Source organism: Gorilla gorilla, chromosome 5, assembly GCF_029281585.2.
Source record: "Gorilla gorilla gorilla isolate KB3781 chromosome 5, NHGRI_mGorGor1-v2.1_pri, whole genome shotgun sequence".
Taxonomy (NCBI): Eukaryota; Metazoa; Chordata; class Mammalia; order Primates; family Hominidae; genus Gorilla; species Gorilla gorilla.
Window position 1 is genome coordinate 130,316,955 of NC_073229.2, and position 8,812 is coordinate 130,325,766.

Below are 8,812 nucleotides of genomic sequence, written 5' to 3' on the forward strand. Positions count from 1 at the left end.
TGAGGTCACTGTGAAAGGAGGATGTATCCCTCTTGTTTTCTAGGTTTAAGATGCATGCTGGCCAGTAAAGGCAGGGTATGGGGGTGCCCCCCAACCACTGGGATCAAGTATGCTGGAGAAATGGTTCCCCAAAAGAAAACTGGAGTATGTTTGCAAAAGACAGGAAAGGATGAAAGGCAAGTAAAAGCAGCAGATATCTACTACTGTAAGTGCAGGAATTTAAAAGTCAACATTTTACCATATGCATTAACAGAATATTCTTCTAAATGCTGTCTTCATTCCTACTCATAAAACTTTGGTTTGGCCCTCAATACTATTGCAGAGTGACAATACCACTTTTAAGAATGTAAACTAACTCGGTTCCAACAGAACATGTGAGAATCGTAGAACAGAAAAAGAAAGTTGAAGTAGATATCAGATTCCCTACAGGCTACTGCTGGTCCTCCTCATCACCACTACCTTTTCCTAGCTACCCCTCACGGAAGCACTGGTCTACTGCTGTGTGGCTAGGATAGATCTTCTCTCCTGGAAGGTTGTCTTATCCCATCTAGCCTTACACCTGGTGACTTAGAAAATAAAAGAAAAGAAACCTCTCATCAAAGGAGTTCTTTCCAGAATAAAAGGACAAATAAACTCCAATCGTTAATTTCCTTTTTCCCTAGAATGCCAAAATCAATCACAAGTCAAAAATGGAAGTTTCTCAATTTCAACCATATCAGGGCATGGACTCAACTTTCAGTAACAGGAAAACAACAACAAAATAAAATGACAGGCAACTTTGAAAATGGATGTACAGTTTCTGACACTGCAGAATGAAGGCAAAGAATGCGTGCTTGTCAAGTCTGTAGATGGCCAAGCACAGAAAGGACACCCTTTATCCTGAATGAACAAGGACCTTGACATGATTGTGAGGAGGGAAGTGAAGAGTCTCCATGCTGAACAAAACCAATGGTGGTTAGAGATTGAGAGAGGCTGGCTTCACTTTAGTTTGGGGGGAAAAAAGAACTATGGGGTTTAACTGATCACAGAGCTAGTGTATGCCGAGCATGTGATCTATCTACTGATAAATGAAAGCAGTAGAAGGACGATGATGTCACAGCAGAGCTAACAGTTGTGGTCACATCAGACCACATCCAGGGGTTCATTTGCTCTTGTCCAGAGGCGGGCATTTGGCAAGATGAGGGGTACAAATCCCCCATCACAAGGCTTTGGGTGCTTAATCTGGAGCAGAGAACTTGTGTTGAGGTGGTGGTGATGACACATAATAGTTCCTCAGATAGTTCAAAGACTTAAAACTTGCACTGTGCTTTTCCATGTCGGGCAGGATTTGGAGCAGTTGGTGAAAGTTAGGGGGATGCAGACTTTAGGCCAATAGCTTGCTACTAAGAACTTGCTCACATCCCACCCCTGGGGGCAGAGATGGTATGACTCCATGTCAAAGAGGCCTTGGTGGGATTCCTGCTCACATGAGAGGTAGCACAAGATGATTTCAAACTCCCGTACTGCCCCAGGAGAATGAGCTGTAGAGGTAGAATATAAGACAGTGTGTCCAGTTCCTCCCAGAGCCAACATACCCATTATATATGTTGGCACAGTGCCTAGAGCCCATGATACTTATAGGGGCCTACACACTGTTTTAATTTTTGTCCCACATCAGAAAAAGCACACGGAGTGGTGGCTCATGCCTGTAATCCCAGAACTTTGGGAGGCTAAGGCAGGAGGATTGCTTGAGGCCAGGAGTTTGAAACCTCCCTGGGCAACATAATGAGATCCCATCTCTAAAAAAAAGAAAGAAAATGTTTAGGGCCTACAACAATAAATTACATTTTGGCTAAGGAAAAAAAAAGTTGAAGTATTTAAAGTTATATAAAAATAATTTTTATAGTGAGATTATGGTGGTGGGAGGAACCCACGGAGGCAATAGTCATGAGTGCCATTGAAGGTCATAAGGTGGCTCTGGCCCCGTGTAAGGCCCGGCTACATGCATGCCTCAGCTCCTGCAAGGGATCTCTTTCTTTCTTTTTTTTTTTTTTTTAAACAGAGTCTCACTCTGTTGCCAGGGTTGGAGTACATGGAGCAAGCCCGTTCACTGCAACCTCCACGTCCCAGGTTCAAGCGATTCTCCTGCCTCAGCCTCCCAAGTAGCTGGGATTAGAGGCACCTGCTACTGCGCCCAGCTAATTTTTTGTATATTTAGTAGAGATAGGGTTTCATCATGTTGGCCAGGCTGGTGTCAAACTCCTGGCCTTGTGATTCTCCTGCCTCTGCCTCCCAAAGTGCTGGGATTACAGGCGTAAGCCACTGCTCCCAGCCGCAAGGGATCTCTTTCTGGCCTCAGCCAGCTCCAGCTGTGCACTGGAACAACCCAAACTCCTAAACTACCCAGTCATGATACGTCCCTCCCATCCATTCTGTGGATCTGGGGATGTTCTTTTCCCATTTAAACAAAGACAGGACATTCTCCATGCCAGAAGCAACCCACTGGTCTAAGCAAACTAAAGAAAACAGTCCGGGCGTGGTAGCTCAGGACTGTAATCCCAGCACTTTCGGAGGCTGAGGTGAGGGGATGACTTGAGATCACAAGCTGGGGATCAGCCTGGCCAACATGGCAAAATCCCTTCTCTACTAAAAATATAAAAATTAGCTGGATATGGTGGCCCATGCTAGCAATCCCAGCTACTTTGGAGGCTGAGGTGGGAGAAGTGCTTGAACCTGGGAGGCAGAGGCTGCAGTGGGCTGAGATCATGCCAGTGTACTCCAGCCTGGGCAACAGAGGGATACTCCATCATATATATCACAATGCTATACAATTATTAGATTATACCCAAAACATTTTCATCATCTCCAACAAAAACTCTGCACATATTCAACAATACTCTCCCTTCCCCATTCCACCATCCCTTGGTAACCCATTCTACTTTCTGTCTCTGTTATACTTTCTGTCTGTATGAATTTGCCTATTCCATGTACCTTGTATAAGTGAAATCATACAATATCTGTCTTTTTGTGTCTGGCTTATTTCACTAAGCATAATGCTTCCAAAATGTATCCATGTTGTAGCACATATCAGAATTCGATTCTTTTTTATAGGTGGATAATATTGCACTGTATGAATATACCATATTTTGGTCTCCATTCATCTGCTAATGGTCACTTGGGTTATGATATGGTTTGGCTGTGTCCTCACCCAAATCTCATCTTGAATTGTAGCTCCCATAATTCTCATGTGTTGTGGGAGGGACCCAGTGGGAGATAGTTGAATCATGGGAGTGGTTTCCCCTATACTGTTCTCTTGGTAGTCAATAAGTATCAGGAGATCTGATGGGTTTTATAAGGGGAAACCCTCTAGCTTGACTCTTGTTCTCTCTTATCTGCCCACCATGCTAGGTGTGCCTTTCGCCTTCGGCCATGATTGTGAGGCCTCCCCAGCCACGTGGAACTGTGAATCCATTAAGCTTCTTTTTCTTCATAAATTACCCAGTCTCAGGTATGTCTTTATCAGCAGTGTAAAAACAGACTAATACAGTAAATTGATACTGGTAGAGTGCAGCACTGCTGTAAAGATACCCAAAAACGTGGAAGCAAATTTGGAACTGGGTAACAGGCGGTGGCATCAGTGTGACCTGGATGTGAGACATGGAGTCAAAGGTGATCATTTTGGAGCTTTAAGATTTGACTGCCCTGCTGGATTTCTGACTTGCATGGGGCCTTTAGCCCCTATGTTTGGCCAACTTCTCCCATTTGGAATGGGTGTATTTGCCGAATGCCTGTACTCCCATTGTACCTAGGAAGTTAACTATCTTGCTTTTGATTTTACAGGCTCATAGACAGAAGGGACTTGCCTTGTCGCAGATGAGACTTTGGACTGTGGACTTTTGAATTAATGTTGAAATGAGTTAAGACTTTGGGGGACTGTTGGGAAGGCACGACTGGTTTTGAAATGTGAGGACATGAGATTTGGGAAGGGCGAGGGGCAGAATGATATGGTTTGGCTGTGTCACCACCTAAATCTCATCTTGAATTGAATTGTATTTTCTATAATTTCCACGTGTTGTGGGAGGGATCTGGTGGGAGATAATTGAATCATGGAGGTGGTTTCCCCCATACTGTTCTCATGGTAGTGAATAAGTCTCATGAGAGCTGATGGTTTGATAAGGGGCTTCCCCTTTCACTTGACTGTCACTCTGTCTTACCTGCCGCCATGTAAGACATGCTTTTCACCTTCCACCATGATTGTGAGGCCTCCCCAGCCACGTGGAACTGTGAGTCCATTAAGCCTCTTTTTCTTTATAAATTATCCAGTCTCAGGTATGTCTTTATCAGCAGCATGAAAATACAGGTTGCTTCCATCTTTTGGCTGTTTTGAATAATGCTGCTATGAAAAATGGTATATGAGAATTCAAGTCTCCACTTCCAATTTTCTTGGATATACATATGGGAGCAGAATTGCTGGGTCACATGGTAGTTCTCTGTTTAACCTTTTAGGAAAGCGCCAAACAGTTTGTAATCATGTTTTGAGGAACATGCTGAGCTGTTAGTCAACTTTCTTGGGTGGAGATGGTTGGGATGTTTGAGCTGGGAGTAGAGATGAATAACGCTGCAGCTTGAATCAGGCCAAAGAACCAGAGAAAAAGCATGGTTAGACCTCAGGCATTCTTCTGCCCACGGTGCTGACAGGCCACCCTGGACACTTTCTTTGTCACAATGATTGTTAGGTGGACGAAAACCAGAAAATCATTTGACAAACAGAATTACTCACTATTATCCCCTGACCAAGCCAGCATAACACAGCCATCACCCAGGACAGGGGAATAGTTTCATTAGACTGAATTCTTGCTTAATAGCGTTCACTTATTTTTTTAATTTACAGAATATATCATATAAACAAAAAGAATACATAAGTATAGATTTAATAACAAAAAATTAATGCTGCCAAATCTACTGCTCAGCTTAAGAAATAGACATTTACAACATGTTTGAAGGCATTTACCCCTTTCTGATCACCTTCTCCTTCCCTACCTCACATGTAACCACTATCCAGAATTTAGTCTATTGTACTCTTGTTTTTCTTTTCTTCTTCTTTTTTTTTTTTTTTTTTTTTTGAGACGGAGTCTCACTCTGTCGCCCAGGCTGGAGTGCAGTGGCACGATCTCAGCTCACTTCAACCTCCGTCTCCTGGGTTCAAGCGATTCTCCTGCCTCAGCCTCCCAAGTAGCTGGGATTACAGGCACATGCCACCATGCCCAGCTAATTTTTGTGTCTTTAGTAGAGATGGGTTTTCACCATGTTGGCCAGGCTGATCTCGATGACCTCCTGACCTCAGGTAATCTGCCCACCTCGGCATTCCAAAGTGCTGGGATTACAGGCGTGGGCCACCACGCCTAGCCACTCTTGTTTTTCTTTGTAGCTATATCATATATATGTATGCCTAAGTAGTATATTGTCTAATTTTGCATGTTTTAGTAAAATCATCTGGTATGTGTTTTTCTGTGACCTGCTTTTTCATGCGTCATTATACTTTGGAGATTTATCCATACTGAACTGTGTAGCTGTAATTCCTTCATGTTCACTGCTGTGCTGTGGGTTCCATTTTATGCATATTCTAAATGTATTGACCTATTCTACTAAAGATGGGCCATTTCAGTATTTCCTAAGAGTTTTTTTTTTTTTTTTAAGGATCTTCATTGGCTTTATTTGTGATTCTAGAATCTCGCAACACTTCATTCCACAAAGTAGAATGTGTTCCCGTAAGAGTTCATTCTAACCAGGGTTTTTCTCTCACAGTAATTGATGCTAAATAGTTTTAATTGCCTGTCTCCCTACATGTGTAGGTTTTGTCTCCAGATTGTGAGCAAGAGGGGAACAGGTACCAAGTATCTCTTCTTTTGTTGGCTTAACAAGCCTGGAGTGATCCTACCACATCCTGGGCCGCTTGTTCTAAGCGCCGCCTAGTGGACCAGGCTGCCATGTCTCCGCCCCTGTCCGACCCTCCCGTCAGAGCTGATTGGACCAGAGGCAGATACTTGACTCAAGGTGGGCCAATCAGACGCACTCTCTTGAGGATTTTAAACTCTAAAGAGATACAGCTCTGTTTCTTTGTGCTTGGCCCTGTAAAAGCGGATATTTGGGGCTTTGGTTCTGCTGTGTCTCCCTTATGCTGTGCATGGAGGGGAAAGGGAGGATGGGGTTGAGGGGGTTGCTGGTATGTGAATGAGGGGACTGAATAGGATGGATAGAATTTTTTTTTAAGAGCAGGTGTGGGGAAAGAGCCCTAAAAGCCTTCCAGGCCTCTGTCCACCCTTGGTCCCAGGAGACCCACCTGCTGGGTCTCTCGTAATTGAACTTTCTGGCTTCAATTAATTTCAGTTGTTTTCTATTACTTGTAATCAAAGACTCTTACTTATCTGTCCAATTTTCTTCTTCCCACTCATTCAGAAGAAATGCAGAGCTGTCCAGGGACACCTATAAACCCAAGAATGAGTTAAATTCTTTCCCTACCTCACTAGAGAGAGGAAATTCTCCATTTCCAGAGGCAGTTGGCTTCAGAGAGTTAAACAATGGAGTGGATACTTACTGTTTTGAGCTGCTAATGCCAGTTTTATGTCACCTGGGTATAAGGCAACTATACTTGTTTTATCTCATGGAGTTATTTTGACCAGCTCTTAGAAATGGCTGTATTTTGCTCTTAACTTCCTACAAAAATGCAAGATAAAGATAACTCCCCATTATCCTCAGGTGACTGGGAGGGTAACCATGAATAAATGAATTTTACAGATAATCCCCAAACCTTATCTAAACTCTTATCTTCGCCAATAGCTTCCTCTTCGGCCTTTTACCAGAGCCGATGACAAGAGGCAAATGGACTGTGACAAGCGGAGTTTTTATCTCCTTTTACTTCCCTTCCACACCTCCAGTGGAGAAGGCTAATGAGCAATGACAAGGAAGAAAAGACAGGTGGCAGGAGGGCAAAGAGAAGAGACAGAAGCCTGGATGCTTTGAGCATTAGCGAAACAGCTCCAGGAGTTGGAAGAAGTTGGAGGGCTCTGAGAACATATATCACCAAAAGATGGGGAAGAGAAACGGGACACCCAAGCGTGACAATGCCTTGTGGTCTTGCTCCACATTTCACAACATGCTTTTCCAAAGTTCAGATGGCTGCATTTAGGAGACAACATACTCCTTCCAAGTACTTTTGGTTCTGAAGATGCGGCCCTCGTTAAATGCAAGTGCACTTTCTCCTAAGATTGGTTTTGCTCTCTTTTATCAGCACATGCAGCCCCTCAAGGCAGTGGATTTTTTATTCTAGCCTCTGCTAAGTGGTGAAGCCAGCCCCAAATGCCCCATCACACTTTTTTTTTTTTTTCTGAGACAGAGTCTCACTCTGTCACCCAGGCTGGAGTGCTTGGCGTGATCTTGGCTCACTGCAACCTCCGCCTCCCAGGTTCAAGCGATTCTCCTGCCTCAGCCTCGAGCAGCTGGGACTACAGGTGTGGGCCACCATGCCTGGCTAATTTTTTTTGTATTTCTAGTAGAGACCGGGTTTCACCATGCTGGCAGGCTGGTCTCAAACTCCTGACCTCAGTTGAACCACTCGCCTCGGCCTCCCAAAGTGTTAGAATTACAGGCGTGAGCCACCACGCCTGGCCCTCCTCTCACTTTAGAGAGTAGCCATTCAGCTTTGAAGTGTAACTTGTGGTGAGCTGTCTTCTGCCTCCCCTTTTTGCGTTGGGAACTACTGTATGGCCACAAAAATGAGTGCAGAGGTGAGGATGATTGTCCAGCCGTGCCACCTTTGGAAAGGGTTGAACATTCAGTTGCTAAACTGCAGCCAACTGAATCAGATAATCTTTTGTTGAGCTCTTTCAAATTTAACATTTCAAACTTGCTCTCAGAAACTGTTAGGTATGCACTGCTGAGACCTTGAATTTGGAGGGTAATACCAGAACATAAGCTTGCCAGCAGAGGAAGACAATGGTGTCTCATTATTCATGGAAACATACTGTTGCTGTGCTTTGGTTCAAGCTTTTGATGAACAGAAAATGTGCTCTGAACTTATTTTCCTTTTTGTGAAATCCTGACACAGCATTTCTGATTTCAAAGGAAGCTGTATAAAAAGACCAACAGAAACCCCACAAAATGAGACCACCTTAAAATCAAGTTTACTGACTAAATGGGATTAAGCTAGAGTTGTGTTCGAAAAAGAATAAACCAGAAAAAAACAAGTCTTTGCTGCGTGGTGCCCACTTCTATCTAAACCGCTCTGAAGTCCAGATGCAAGCTGTCACTGGAGCATCTCTGGAGAGAGCGTGGGAAGTTAAAAGTCAGTGTTTTTGATTAATTAATAATCATCCTCAGCTGTGTTGGCAAATGATAAAAACAAATTGTCTGCCTTTAAAGTAAGGGTGGAAGATGTGTGCTTACCCAGAACCGAAGGGGAAGGAGGAACAGCCCTGTTGGCCTAGTCTGCCCTTGACTAGTCTGGTGGTGGTTGAACAAAGACGACGTTGTATGCCTCTTGCCCTATAAAATCCTGATCAGGAAGGAACAGCCATAGCTTGGGCAGTCAGTCAGGGAGGGAGGCAAAGGAAGCCAGTGTCTAAGGAATAGCCCAAAGGACTATTTTATGGCTACCAAGTTGTCTTTAAGAACAACTCAATGAAGCATTCGCAGGAATAACTGTTTCTCTCTGTTTGTCACTGTGAAAGTCATTTGAGCTGGAGTCAGCAGGCTGTAGCTGAGTGTGAGTGAGTGTGAGTGTGTGTGTGTGAGAAAGAGTGTGTGTGCGTGTGTGTGTGTGTACTGGGATAAGGTG